The 15,008-nt window shown below is 39.1% G+C and overlaps 1 protein-coding gene across 1 annotated transcript in view; it reads right to left on the bottom strand.

Annotated features, from left to right (window-relative positions):
* The window catches only part of PLCXD3 (phosphatidylinositol specific phospholipase C X domain containing 3), a 177,995-nt gene that overhangs the window by 7,024 nt on the left and 155,963 nt on the right, over nt 1-15,008 (bottom strand). The window lies entirely within an intron of this gene.

Below are 15,008 nucleotides of genomic sequence, written 5' to 3'. Positions count from 1 at the left end.
TAGTGCAACCAGGGCTCATCTTTTAAGTACATCTACTGACTGCCTATTATGTTCTGTACACCACTGGAGGCACTCGGAAAACTTGAGTGAACCAAGCAGTTAAAAACATCGATCTGTGTGGAGCTTACATTCTAATAAGGAGAGACAAATGATAAAAAATAATTATAAATAAATTATATCCTTTGATAGAAGTGAGTAAGTGCTATAAAAATGAAGCAAAAAAAAAAAAAGAATTAGGAGTGTGCAGGTGGAGAAGAGCAGAGCAGATTGCAACTTAAAATAGGGTGATTTAGCAGGTCTCATCACTAAAGGGACACGTGTGCTAAGGAGACAAGGGAGTTAGTCATGTGGATATCTCGGGAAAACATTCCAGCTACTACCATGGCCCTGAAGGGCTAGGATGCCTAAGCTTGGAAAAAGAGAGGGGAGAGTAGTAAAAGACAATCCTGGAGAGGTAATGAGAAAGGACAGCAGATCCCATAGGCAATGTAGGCCATCATCAGGGCTTTGAGGTTCACTCTGAACGAAATGGGGAGTCTTAGGAAGAGCAGGTGCGTGGTGTGATCTGACTTTCATAATAAAAGATGATTAATGACCATGAGGCTATAGAGGAGAGTCACCTAGCCTAGCCTGAGAAGTCAAGGTAAATTTTCAGAAACATGCTCCCTGAATGTTGAGGGATTAGGAAGATTTAGTGGGGTAAAGGTGGGAATGGGGGTGAAGGACAATGCATGCACTTTCAGGCAGGGGAAACACTGTTTCTTCATTCATTGACAGGAGTATGATGTGTGCCTGGAGAAGGACATGCAGGCAAACAGAAGAAAGACATGTGGACCCTAAATTCCTGAATGGTAGAGGGGGAAGGAGAGAGAGAAGAGCAGAGGGGGAAGAGGGAATGATGCAGGTAAGAATCTCAAAGAAGTTATATCACACAAATTAAGGAAGCATTAAAAATGTTGGACAGATAAGAAAGAACCAGATGATGGAGGGCTTTTCAGAAATGCACAACTGAAAGCTCCTAACCAGGGAAATAATATGCCCAGATTTGTGATCTGGGAAGAGTGGTTTGTCTCCAGTAAGGACAAATGAGTGGGAGACAGCAAGACCAGGAGCAGAAATCACAGCCATGCTGCTGTTGAAGTCATCCTGAGGCAGTAGTAGCTTAGGTTGTGATGGCAGCAATACTGAAAGGAGCTGAGGGGATAAAATGACAACATTTGATCGGTGTGGGGCTGGATGTAGATGGAGTGGGAGAAAGAGGCCATGAATGATATGAATGATGCCAAGATTTCTAGCAATATGCTGGAAAGTGGACAGCATTCGCTAATCTTGGGAAGATAGGAATGAAGGCTTTCCCATGAACATGCTTAATTCAGTCTGAGACATGCAGTGTTTGAAGTAACTCTGGGACACATGGGTTGAGATCTCAGTTGACAGTCAAGTACAGGTCTGATATTCAGGACACAGAGTTGTCAAGATCCATCATATAGAATAGTTAGAGCCATGACGATAGATGAAACTACCTGGGAAGATTTTGTAGAAGGGGGAGAGAAAACATTTGAAGATGAGCAGCATTTGAGGGATGGGCAGAAAAGCTGACTCAATAAAAGAAAAAGAGAAGTAGGAGGAAAATCAGGAGCATATAGAGTCATGAAAATCAGGGGAAAAGGAAGCCATACTCCCTTTAGCTGGTGTGGTGGAAGCATGGAATGTAAATGCATGGGCACTTTTCCATACTTCAGAAAGCATGTATAGTTTAAATAAACTCAACCCATCTGGGAAGAAGTAGGTCAGCTACCTTGGGCGACATTAATCCTGTGGTTTTCAGCACATACATTTTTCTGATCCATGGTTTTCAGCACATACATTTTTCTCCTGGTGATAGATAGAGAAGGATCCAATTCCTTCTAAAAGAACATAAGATGGATCTAAGAGACCCAAGGCCTTCAGAAAATAGGCTGGTGAGTGGAGAGATTTGGTCCTGACAGCAGCAGTCTCAGAAGAGAAACCTATCTTAAAATGAAAACTCTGGTTGCTTACAGCACAGACGTGAGCATGTTCAAGTTCATTAGGAAGGCAGATGCTGCGGCATGTGTGTGCAGCCATTCAGGTATGAATTTGATCACTTTCCCTTCTGGACTTGCTAGAGGAGGTGATGCATCTCTGTTGGGAATGCAGTATTACCTTGGCATTTTCGAAAAGGCAGATACTTTTTGGAAAAGTTATCAGAACCAGCACATTTCCTGGGAAGAATGGTTGTTCAACAGATGTTCTCACCTTGAGAGGGGAGGGGTGGAGTTGATAAATGACCTTGGGGCCAGTGCTGATTCTGTACCAACTTTAACCGAGTAACTGGTTCACTGGATCCCTGGGGTACAAGGTCACAGGAGGTTCCTGAGAACCAAATTCCCATCCTAGAACCATGACCATTACAAAAACAGCTCTTCAAATGCATTCTGATGCTCTAAGATTCAAATTCCTGGGCTTGAATTTAGAAAAACTAATTATTATCCCTGTGGAGAGAAGTTAGGAGAATACAAGAGTGAGCTTCTCCATTTCTCTCTAACGCAGATTGCTTGGAGGATGGATGGGACGTCCTTTGGGAATAGCTTGTCGTCCTCAGGTGCAATATGAGTTTTATATTTAAAATGCCATTCTCTGAGCCATGGAAATATTTCGATTTTTTGGTTCAGATATACTTCCTAAAGTCAACATGATGCCAAGTTGAATCTCAAATACTCAGAAATTACTAAGTAGAATTATGTCAAAAAAGAATCAATACACTGGACTGAAACTAGCAAATGCTGCTGAAGTTACAATAATTATTTAGAGTGGCATTTCTTAACGGGTTTTCATTATTGCCCCCCTATGAAACCTTTTAAAGTATTTTTTTTCCTACTCACCCTCCTTCTCCATGAAATTTTAATACCTCAGATAGACTGTGTACATTTATATACTGCTTATATCTATGCTTTACATAAAGAAAGTTAATTTTTTGTTGGTTCTCCCAAGAGCCAATTTTTGCCCTCTTGGGGACACCATTATATTTAGGATGCATGATTTACAGCCAATTGCAAAATTCTGATTATATGTAGTGTTGGACAGATAATTAGGATGAACTGAAAAGCCCACTCTGGTGATAATAACATAGTGTCTCAATGTAACAGTTTTAATGGCATAAGACAAGCTGGTTAAAATTTAATTTTTAAAAATCACCCAGTCATTCATTCACTCATTCATTCATTCAACAACGATGCAATGCACACCTATGGAAGACAGTGTTTTAGTTGCAGCTCTGTAGAATCATCCTGGAGTTCAGACCTCCTCATCTCTTTCAGACACATATTGCCACAGCCTTGCCCCCAGACTCCTTTATGGTCTTTTCTACACTACAGTCAGAACAATCTTTCCCTTTTCTGAGTCCATGATCCCTCTACATGAACAACTGCAAAGTCTTCTTCTGCCTGTAAGACAGCCCCAGTTCTCTAGCAATGTAGACAAGTCCCTCCAAGCTTCCCTCATACCACTATGACACACATCCCTCTTCAGCCTCATTTGTTGCTACCTCCTATGTGCTAATTTGTTCTCCAGTAAAATGGAAAAGTTTATATTCCCCCACTGATGCACACCCGTGGTATCATGCCTCAGCAGTATTATTTAGGCCTTTCCTCTATATGAAATACCATTCCTTCTTCAAATTCACTTTGTGGTCTAATTTTTGCTTGCCCTTCAAGGTTTGGCTGGGCATTATCTCAATACCTCCCATCCAAACCTAGGTGAAGACCCCTTTTATTTATGCCTTATACTCCTTTAAGCATAGTTCTGTAACTGTACATTGCACGGAGCATTGAGATTATCCAATTCCATGCCTATTTCTATCAGTACCTGCACACTTTTCAAAAAAACAAAAATCGTATCATAGTCATCCATATATCCCCTGTACCTACCACTTTCCCTGAAACTCGGAAGGAAAACAACATATTTGTTGAACTAGAATCTTGGTGTCAAAGTCCAACAAGCAGAATGGATGTGAGCCAATCATAACAGTATAGCTCAATGGTCATGGTCATAGGGCTCTATAGGAGCACAGTAGATGAAATGAGTTATTTCACTTGGGAGACATTAAGGGGGAATCTTGTGAAGGGGGAATGATGTGAAGAAACACATCACAAAATAGGGAACATTTAAGCTGAGTCATGACTCCTTTGATAAAGACAAAAGGAAGGCATTTCAAGAAAATGGAACAGCACATGTGAAAGCATGAGGGCTGTACAGTATATCTTCAGAACTTACTCATCTTGCTTAATGGTAACTTTGTATCCTTTGCCTATCATCTCTCCATTTCTCCCTCTCCCCAGCCTCTGGCAATCTCTATTCTCTGCTTCTATGAGTCTCACTGTTTTGATTCCACATATAAGTGAGATCATAGTATTTGCTTTTCTGCACCTGGCTTATATCACTTAGCATAATGTCCTAACGATCCTGTACTTCATACAAAAATTTGCTAATAATTACCACACATACATAAAAAACCAATGAAAGTAATCAAGGGGAAGGGAGGAAACTTCGGGAAGTGATGGATATGTTTATGGCCAGGATGGTGACAGTTTCTTGGGTATATACTTATCCCCAAACTCATCAAGTTGTATACATTAATTATGTACCGTTTTATATATTTCAGTCAAACCTCAATAAAGTGATTTAAAAAAAGTATATAGGCATAAAAGATGACCTGATTAGGAAGAACAAGGTAACAGAAAGTAAGACCATGGATGTATGGTGACAGTAGGGAGACTGATGAGAATAGGGGAGGAGCCCGACGGTGCATTGTCCAGATTGGTAAGGGCCTCCTTTGCCAGCCTGTGGAGTCTGAACTTCATTTTATGTGCATTTAAAGATTTGTCATTGATCTTGTCCAATTAAAGAAGAGTTCTTTGACTTTCCTATGCAAAGTGGAATCTAATATTAGTTCCATACAAAGTCTACCATCTAATGATGCTGAAACTTGTGTTCTCTTCACATGTAAAGAAATTGTCTCCCTATGAAACTTCTTAATTTGCTATGAGATTCTAAAAAGCCCTCACTCATTCATTTGTATTATCTCCACCTTTACAGCCAAAAAGCTGCCAGTGGAAATTTGAATAATGTTCACAGTATGAAGGAAAATATTTCTTAGTGAGTTATGTGATCTCAAGAGATGACTAAATTCCCTTTGAATTTGTATATTAATATTTTAACATCTATTAATGGAATGGTCTCCTTTGGTATAGAAAGATATGATTGTATGAGTACTGCAATGTTGTCTTATAAATGCCCCTCCCCTTTTTTTCTTAATCTTTTTCATTAGATGATGGATTTATAGTTTGGATTTAGACTGTTCAGCCAACTGCAGAGGCTATAAAGCCTCAACGTAGGAAGGCAGCAGGGAATTCTGAGAGTGACACCCAGCCAAAATACGGTTGCAATGTAAAACTGAGGCTGCAGGATTTCTTTCCAGCTTCCACTCCAAGTGAAAGATTCAATCAAAGGAAGCTGGGGGGTGTCTTGACGCTGTTAGGGCAAGACTGGTCATGAGGTTTTGGGGACGTATCCTTGGAAGGGCTCCATTCCTCGGCACATAGTTGTGGCAAACGTCCAAGTATGCATTTCCTATCATAGGTTATAAATTAAGTTGGTAAAAGAGCAGGCCCAGAACCAAAATTTGGTACATGAAGCCCTAAAGCCCTTCTCTGGAATGTGGCACTTATCTGAGGGAAGGCATCTTCAAACAGACTGCAGGCTTCTTAGAAGAGAAACAGGCAAGTCCATAGAAATCAGAAAACGTTCCTCCAACAAACAGGAGGGGAGAGGTGTGGAAGCTAGAGGTCTTTTGATGTGCTGGCTTTGAGAAGTGGTTTTGAAAATATTTAAAGGAAAAGATTAAGGAATTGGAAGTGCTGAGTTCACTAACCCTTACGGTGCTGACACTGACTTATTAATCGGGTCAATCTCCTACTTAGGATGCTTCAATCACCTCTCAGTGCATTTAGCATAAAGATAGAAGCCCTTAACTGGCCCACAGGGCCCTGAACAGTGGCCACTAGCGGCTCCTTCATTTTCATTTCTGTTCACATTCTCCCTCGCCACTCAAGCCACCTCCTCAGTCTTGCTCATTTTGACCAGCTGAATTTTCGTTATGCAATTTTGCAAACGCTGTTTTTTGTCATTTGTTTTCTGTTTTTTCTTTGTTGTTTGTTTGTTTTTTTTACCAAGAATGACTTCTCTTCCCTGTCCCTTTTCTTGGCCAACTCACTATCTTTTGGGTGATCATTTAAATGTTACTTCTTTAAAACACTAGTCAGAACTGTAATTATATTTATATGTTTGATCAGTATCGTCTCCCCACCTAGACCGTAACCACTTTGAGGACAAGGACTGTCTGTTTACTCACTGCTGCATCCCCAGTGCTTAGTTCTGTGCCTGACATAGACTAAGTAATAAATACTTATTGAATAAATAAACAGGTTTTATTTTTAGAAGTGAAAGATTTACTTTTAGAATAGAAGTGTATGCAGGAACACAGTTCAGGAAAAGACCACTCAGTCTTCCTCACTGTGGCTACTGCCACAGATTTTAGTTTGTGAATTTATTACTGTTATGCACAATAAAAGCATCTTTTTAAATTAACTTGGAAGGATTTTAACTATTTTGTACTTTCAAATTTTCAAATTGACCAATTTGCAAAGCAACTTTCCCTGCATTATACATATAGTATCATGAGCATCTGTGTTAATCATGATAGTAATAATCATTACCTTTATATGAATAAGTTTATTAGAATTAAACTCAATCAGATTTCTTTTTTACTATCAATGTATTATTAATTTTAATTATTATTTAATTTTATTTAAACTTTAATATTTATTTATTAAATATTTGTTAAATATTTAATATTAGGAATCCATGTCAAATTCATATTCGTGTGTGTGTGTGTGTGTGTGTGTGTGTGTATACATAACACTTTTACAACAAATGCATTTTATATATGCTACTTCTCTAACATCTCTAAATTTGTACTTTGCAGTTGTGGATGAATGATTGTGGATAATAAAACATTGGCATTTTTAGTGAATTTTATTTGAATGTATTTAATTTAAACAATAAAATGTTTCTATTTTTAAATGAAATAGAAATCTCCAAGTTCAGTTCATTAATTTTTACAGAACTCTCTGATGCCCTGGCGGGTAAAGATTATGGTGAAAATGTCAGAGCCTCATTACTGCCTGTCCCAAACTCAGCCTCTCCTGGGAAATGGAGGCTTCACTGATCTGCAGAGTTTAAAATAATGATCACAGGTCTTTCTTCCATAGAGCAACTGAGTCACCCAGAACCAACTAATTAAAATCAAGTCTGACATATTTTAAAATGTGATTTCCTGTCAATCTGGGCATTTCTGAAAGCTTAGAAATTTTTTTGGAAATGTAAAGAAGAGAAAGACTATGAAAAGAGACTCTTGCCCAAAAGGCTGGCATTTCATTCACTGAAGCATACAGGGATCAAAGGCAAGGCTTTTGCATTTGTAGGTTTAAACCCTGGAAGAGGATTCAGGTAGACAGACAGATATATACTGGAAATCATAACTTCCATAAATACAGGCTCATCATTTTTTGCTAAACCTGTTTCTGTTCAGGAAGCAGCATATCTGATTAATACCTGATGAAAATAGCTCAGTTTTGAAAAAATTTCTCCCTTAAAATTGCACTCAGAGAAAGAAAGAAGTCATATGAATTGTCTGCAAAACAAATGTCCTAACAAATAACTAGAGATATTAGAGGACCTGGGCTTCCCTGAATAGGGCACAAAAGCCCTCCTAAGTCTTCCTGTGACCTGCACTATGTATTTTTGGAACTAAATTACTGCAAGTATTTAGGTGCAAGACAGAAAATAATTAAAAGCATGACTAAACATATACTTGGACTGACTGTGAAAGGAAAAAAAGAACCCATCTCTCCTTGACTTTCCCAGATTCTGTGTTCAAGTCAAGTTCAAACTGTATTCAAGCTTATCTGTCCAATGCATATTCATAAAGCACCTCTCAGGTGCTACGTATTATTCTGTGTGCTGAGGTCATGACGGTGCTCAGAAACAGACACAGCCCTTACTCTCTGGGTTTATGCAGTCTACTAGAGGAAAGAGATTTATTAGAAATAACTAAACAAACAAAAACTATCATATCAAACGGATTGGCATTAAAAGATAAATTTCAGGTCCTGAGTACAGTAATGTGTCTCATTGTGTTTATTTATAATCTTGCATAAATTGTGCACCTCTTCTGAGTCCCAGTTGTAAAATTAGGAATAATAACCCTTGAAGGTAGACACACACACACACACACACAGGTGATGCTGTCTATGAGGGTACTATTCCATTGTAAGGTCCAGGCATGTTCCTGAGGACTTGGCCACAGCCATGAATGCAGACATATCCTGGGAGTCACAGGGTAAGGACACAAGAGCTGCTGCCACCCCAGGAATATCGTGCACAGAGACTGACCTGCCTTCACCATCACTGTAACTGCACTACTGCTTTGCGTTTTCAAACAGATGAATGCCACGTCCTTGGAATACAAGGGAGCAGGTTGTTTAGTCTATTTTTGTGCTTGTTTAACAAAAAGCAATGCAGTCAAATCAAAGCAAAAGATGCCGCCCGTTTCCTTTGATGACAGCAACAGGAGCCCTTTTTATTGTGGAATGGAAGAAAGCTGTTAAAAATCCATTTTCAATTAAAATAAGATCATACATACTACAAGAAAAATGGTGTTTGGCATTCATAAAATGTATTGTGTCTGCAGGCTCATCGTTTACTCTGAGCCAACGTTTCCGAAAGAGCCATAAAGCCTGCCGGGAGACAGAACGTGAGCGCAGTCAGCTCTGCTGCGGGGGCTTCCTGCTGCACAGGGATTATTCTGTTCACTAATTTTCTAAGAAAAGAAGAAAGAGAGCAAACTTGCAAGTTCTAAACAAAAAGACCCTGCGAGCTGGCAGACGATGGGTTTTCTTTCAAGGGTAGAGTGTCACTCTAATAAACACTTGTGGAATCAACTGTTCCCATCTCAGTCTCTTCCTCAGCACCACATAGTCCCTCACCCAGTGCAAATGCTCAGCGAGTCTGGGTGCTCAAAGTTAAGAAGCAATTTACTTTGTTCAAACATATGGTTTCTATCTGCTGGTACCTGCCCTTCCTTGCTCCTCTCCTTTCGCTAAGAAAGAGCTGCTGCTGAACTTGTGCTGAAAGGAAACTCATCATGTCTGTTTTCGTCTGAAACAAACATCTCAGGGACTATCTAGGTTGATACCTTGACTCTCAATGGTTTCCAACCTGAAGGTCCTGGACCTACAAATATCAAAGGTAGTAATGTTGTCGACCACCATAGAAATCAGTCACCTGTAAACTGGCCACACGAGTTAACTGAAATGTTACTTTTCTGTTGGCAGGATCACTTTATTAATTCTGTTTTAGCATTGACTAGCCGTAGCTTATTGGGTTAGGGTTAGGGTTAGGGTTCTAGTGGAATTCTTTAATTTTAACAATGGTAAAATAAGTTATTACTTATAAAATATGTATTTATTAAGAGGAATTGGGTTCTGGGAGGGAACATGGGGTAAGAGGTCCTTGATGGTAAAATCCTGGGAACTACTGGTCTCCATCACATTCTTATGTTCCCTCACACTGTCAATAAATTTTTATTGAGCATCTGCCATGTGGCGGTCACTTGGATGGATACAGGTATGAATCAGACATGGTCCTTGCCTTAATTATGGAACTAATCTTGGAATTACCTGAACTGCTGCAAAAAGAAATTGCTTAATTGCTCTGAATAGCCTTGCATGAAATATGGGGAAATGGAGATGTCCATGAAGCTTCCTTTGACTTCATAAACTAGCTGTTGGCCTCTTTGTTGGCACACACTCCAATTCTAATCGAAATATTCCATGATGGTTATAAATTCATGAGGCTAAATAAAAACTACTCTCCAAGGCCTCATAAGTTAAGTGAGTGTTTATCGAGTTTTAATGCACTGCCTACAATCGATACAGGGGCGGTAAAAAGAACAAGAGCTTTAGAATCAGATGGAGCCTATTTGAGTTACTAATAATGAGTGACCTTGGGGAAGGTAATGTAACTTCCCCAATGCTCATTTTATTCAATGTCAAATGGGGATAATAATGGTACATGCATTTTTGCAAGCATAAAAGAAAGCAATGCAGTGTAGACAAGTGGTATAACCTGGAAGTAAAGAGTGAAGACTTTGGAGCAGACTATCTGAATTCAAATCCTGACACTTTCATTTATATTTGGGTTACTTCAGGCATGTCACTTAAACTTTTCTAGCTTCGGTTTCCTCACTTGTGAAACAGAATAAAATGAGTGAATTGACTCAAAGATTAAATAGAATAACATGTATATAAAATTTAGCATAATACCTGAGAAACAAAAACTCAATAAACGTTAGCTGCCATTCCATTTTAGTGTTAATGCTTAAAGTGCATAGTACGTAGTAGACAGTAAATAAATGTTAGTTGCCAACATTTTTCTAGTTTTAGGTTGCTTTTAAGGCAGGTAATTGAAAAGGTTACTCTGTGCTTAGCTGTCTAGTGATTGCTGTGAATAGCCACCCAGATTCTCCATCCCAGACTGAGGGAATCTCCCATTTTCCCAGCTGCTAGGAGTGTTGCTGGCTGTCAGCTCTCAGCTGAGTTTCTGTCTAAGAATTGTTCTCAGCCAGAGAGCCACCTATTTAAAGTTACAGATCCTCTCTGTGGACAACACACATCCAGTGACTGATCTTGGGGGAGGAGCATGTGAAAAGGCACTTGCCTCAAGGTGGGACAACTCTGCAGACTTCTCACAGCTCCAGAATTTCCCAAAGGTTTGGCTGAGGCCTTTGTGGCACCTCTTCCACAGCCCGACTTCTCTCTCTACCCAGCCCTGTATCCTTCACTCTCCCATAGGCATTGATCTCAAGGGAACTCCAGAGTAAAACTTCTGCACACAGACCTCAGCATCTAAGAATATTGGAGAAACCCAACCAACAAGTCTCTGATTTAGATGGCTCAATACTCTGTGATCAGTAGACATTCTGCTTCACCCCAAGAAGGAATCAAGAGTGGTCTTTGGTAACCTTAAAGAGACAGAGAAATTGAAACCATTTCCACTTAAGCTTCAGCACACTGTGAAGACTCATGTGGGTACCTCTACTTCCTCCGGCAAAGTGGAAAGGCCACCAAAATCAGTTACTTAGAAACAGTGACCACATAGTCTTACCTCAGTCACCTGTTAGGTTTTCCCTCTGGATGTCATTATGCTATGAATAATGTATTGAGGCTCAGAAAATCTAAACCTGCTTTTAAAGAAAACATTTGTCTTGGTCACTCTAATGGGTGACTTTTCCAGTCCAAAATGCCCAGCAGAAGCTGGAGGGTATTTATTACATCTTTACAGGCTTTTGTATATAGTGCTTTAAGCAATCCATGTTCCTGACACGTTCTTTCAAAGATGAATGTGGTTATAGCATCCAGATCAGATGTTCAATTTTTAAAAAGCCCAATTCAGAAATTTCACATTCCTTAGAGAAAATGCTAATAGGTAGAATGAACACAGAATTTAATTTGATCTTATCCCAGGTGCTAATGTGTTCATGTGTCTGTGGGTCCATGTAATCATGCATAATTATCAGGAGTGATGTCTTTGGCCTTTTCCCCTTTAATCAGTGACAACTGCAGGTGTAAAGGGTAGAGGCATATGTCATCTGTTCTGCAAGAGAATAATATTCATTATGCTGTTAATTCTATAATCTCTTCCAGACAGCGGTCTTAAAAAGTTAGTCTTTAAATAGAACCAAAGGAGTGAAAAATTTTGAGTCAATTAGTCTGAGAAGAGCATTTTATATTGAGTTATCTGTTGGTTCTCTCTTTGGAAAATCACATTATTTGGCACTTCTTAAATTGCCCACTTTACATTCATTCACAATGTGGAAAATTCCTCAGACCTTAATAACAAACAGCAGACATCTCTGGACCATATACGTGCCATACTTGATAATACATACTCCCTCTTCCTTGTATATTCCCTTACTGCCACATTTAAAAAAGTGACAGAGGATTATAGGTTTGAAAATGTCCTTAAAATGTTATAAACTGTGACATTCTCTGTAAACATATTTCCTAAACTGAGTTGCATGGAACACATCTTCATGAGATATTGAAAGATAGTTCTAAGACAAATAAATATTCCTTTGGTCAAATATATTTAGGTAATGTTGAAGACTCTTTGATGTTCACAATACATGTAATAGCATATTAAACATATTAATATCATATTAAGGACACCGACATATTTTTGAAATAACTTAAGAACTTATTTCAATCTTTTCAAACTGGTGTTCCCAATTTATTTGACTCAAGAATAGTCCCACAGCTACAAACACACACACACACACACACACACAGAGTCTTTTTATTTCTTCCTACAAACTATCAGTGGACATCTAGCGGACCTAGTGTTCTATAGAACACTGTTCTGGAATTACTGCACTACAGGAAGTATCCAATTCAAGGGCTCAACTCTGCCATGTGTTTCAGGGACTTGAAATTCTCACAGCCTCCTGAGTCATACCCTCCCATCTTTGGATTGCTCCCACTACTAGACGATTCTTTCTGACCACCCACTAGTCTTTCTTAAGCTTATCCAGAACAAGTGTATTCCTCTTCAACATAATAATTTTCCTTTAAATATGTGAAAATAATTAGGACTCCCCTACCCCGCCATCTGTATCTCCCCTTCTCCTTTTCCTTTCCTTAGATTATTCAGTTTGGAATACTCTTATTGTCCTTGTCACTCTCTTTTGAATACTCCATCTTGTAAATACATTCCTCCCAAAAGGGTTCCTGACAAAGAAAGGCAGCTTGCTAACTTGGGTGTAGAGTATAACAGAGCATCTCCACTCTCATTCTAGTAACTATTGTTCTCTTAGTACAATTAAAGATTATTTTGACTATTTCTCTTTCAATACCCCCAAATCATTCCATCTTCACCACTTCCTGGAATTCTTCGACCACTTCTTCTGAAGGAAGCAGGAAAGGATTAGGCAGTACTACTGGAGGGGAAGTGGCTCTACTTTTAGAAAAGTCAACATAAGCTTGCTTCCTTGCACATTCTTCTCCCTCTTGAGCTCAGGGAATCTCCTCTTCGCTGCCCCTAAAAGATACAAAGCATTTTGGAGCTTGAATTCCACCAGAACTCTAGAAAAGTCCTCAAGAGTGGTCTTTGGCTAGATAATGGATGGAGACCAAGGAGTGGGAACAGATGAAAAATGGAAATTTTGATCCTCTAGGAGGTGGCTCCAACAAGCAGTAGTAATGGTGTTGTTAGGGGATGTTAGCCATCCAGATAAGTCTTCTCTAGGTTGTTTTAAAGAATCAACATCAGAAAAAGTTGTACAGATACAGAGAAATTTGTAGCTAATATAATTTTTTCCAAACTTGGAATCGCATATACGTGTGAATATTTGGCCATGTAAATTATCCACCTGCCTGATTGAGTCTGCACTTAGCAAATATAGAAGCAGAGATTAGCAAGGTGACATAATGACAATAATGCTGCCCTTCCTCAGGGCTGGTGCTCATTCTAGCTTTAATTAAGTCATAAATTAACTAGCTATTGATTCTAAGAGTCAATGAACATAGAATGTGGTATATGAAAGTGGAGTATTATTAGCAACTTTGTCCAGTTGTATTTTAGAAAAGCATTTGAAAATGTGGTCCTAAAAGAATACTTGCTACACTTTTGCTTAATTACAATTTCCCTTTACATTAATCTATAATGCTATAAAAAAGCCCCCCAAAACAGTGAAATAAAATGCTTCCTCGTGACAGACCAGTCTTGGGTTAGTTATCTCACGGGAGGTCTGTGAGGATAAGTCTTTAAAAGTTATTACAGGATTAATTCAGGCTGGACAACAAGAAAAGACACCAACACAGAGAAGGGCAGAGGATCCTTCTGGTGAGGACATGAAACGTTGCTGAAATTTCAGAAAAGGAGCTCATGTATATGTGTGTGTGTGTGTGTGTGTGTGTGTGTGTGTGTGTGTGTGTGTGTGTGTTTTCTGGGTTCTCAACTTCCAAAGAACTATAGAATCATAGATTGCTTAATGCAAAAACAATTGCATTAACTGCATATTTTTATATAGATGCGATTCTCCTAGGTCCTTCCATCAGCAGTAACTCTGTGAGATAATGAAGAAGCAGTTTCATTGAGGGAATGAATATGGTGACCAGCTTGTACCACATCTGCCTTACGTCAGTGCATTTGCCTGCCACTGAATTTTAAACTTCATTGCACACAGCATCTCTGAAAACAGATAATATGATGCTATGAAATTAAAATAACTAATACTCCAAAATATCAAAACTACCCTAGAGGCAACTAAATATATTTTCTATATAACTGCTATAGTGTATCAATCAACCAAACATTACAAAATAATGTGAATGCTGGGTGTTCCCAATTTCTCTGCTGCAAGCTAGAAGTACAATTATCTAAATCCCACATATTCTTCACTCACGTAGACTGGAAAATTTTCTTTCAAACAACCAAGTTCACATTTGAAAAGGAGCAAAGTGAAGTCGGAGGTGATTTAGATAGCAACACCAAAGATGGGCATTGTCTCTGGTGACTGGGGGCCAGCAGCTCATCAGCTAGACCAGCCCTACCTCCCGGAGAGGCAAAGCCGGGAAGAATCTTCTCCCAGGGAGTTAAAGCCTCTCTGGCAGGGAATTAAGTTCAGTGAGACAGTGCTCTTTTCGAGTGAAGGAATTAATGAATACTTTTCAACTAAAAGTTGAGATCAGCAGGAAAGAACCCGAGAAATGATACTGTTAATTTTATTAGGCACTCCTGTCCCACTGGAAGTCATTAAGTAGAAATCGTTTGAAAATATCTTCAAATATGTGTCTTTCTCAGCCACTAAT

The sequence above is a fragment of the Manis pentadactyla genome, chromosome 2 (genome assembly GCF_030020395.1).
Source record: "Manis pentadactyla isolate mManPen7 chromosome 2, mManPen7.hap1, whole genome shotgun sequence".
In the NCBI taxonomy this organism is placed as follows: domain Eukaryota; kingdom Metazoa; phylum Chordata; class Mammalia; order Pholidota; family Manidae; genus Manis; species Manis pentadactyla.
Note: the sequence above shows the minus strand (reverse complement) of the source record. Positions and strands in the feature narration are given on the sequence as shown.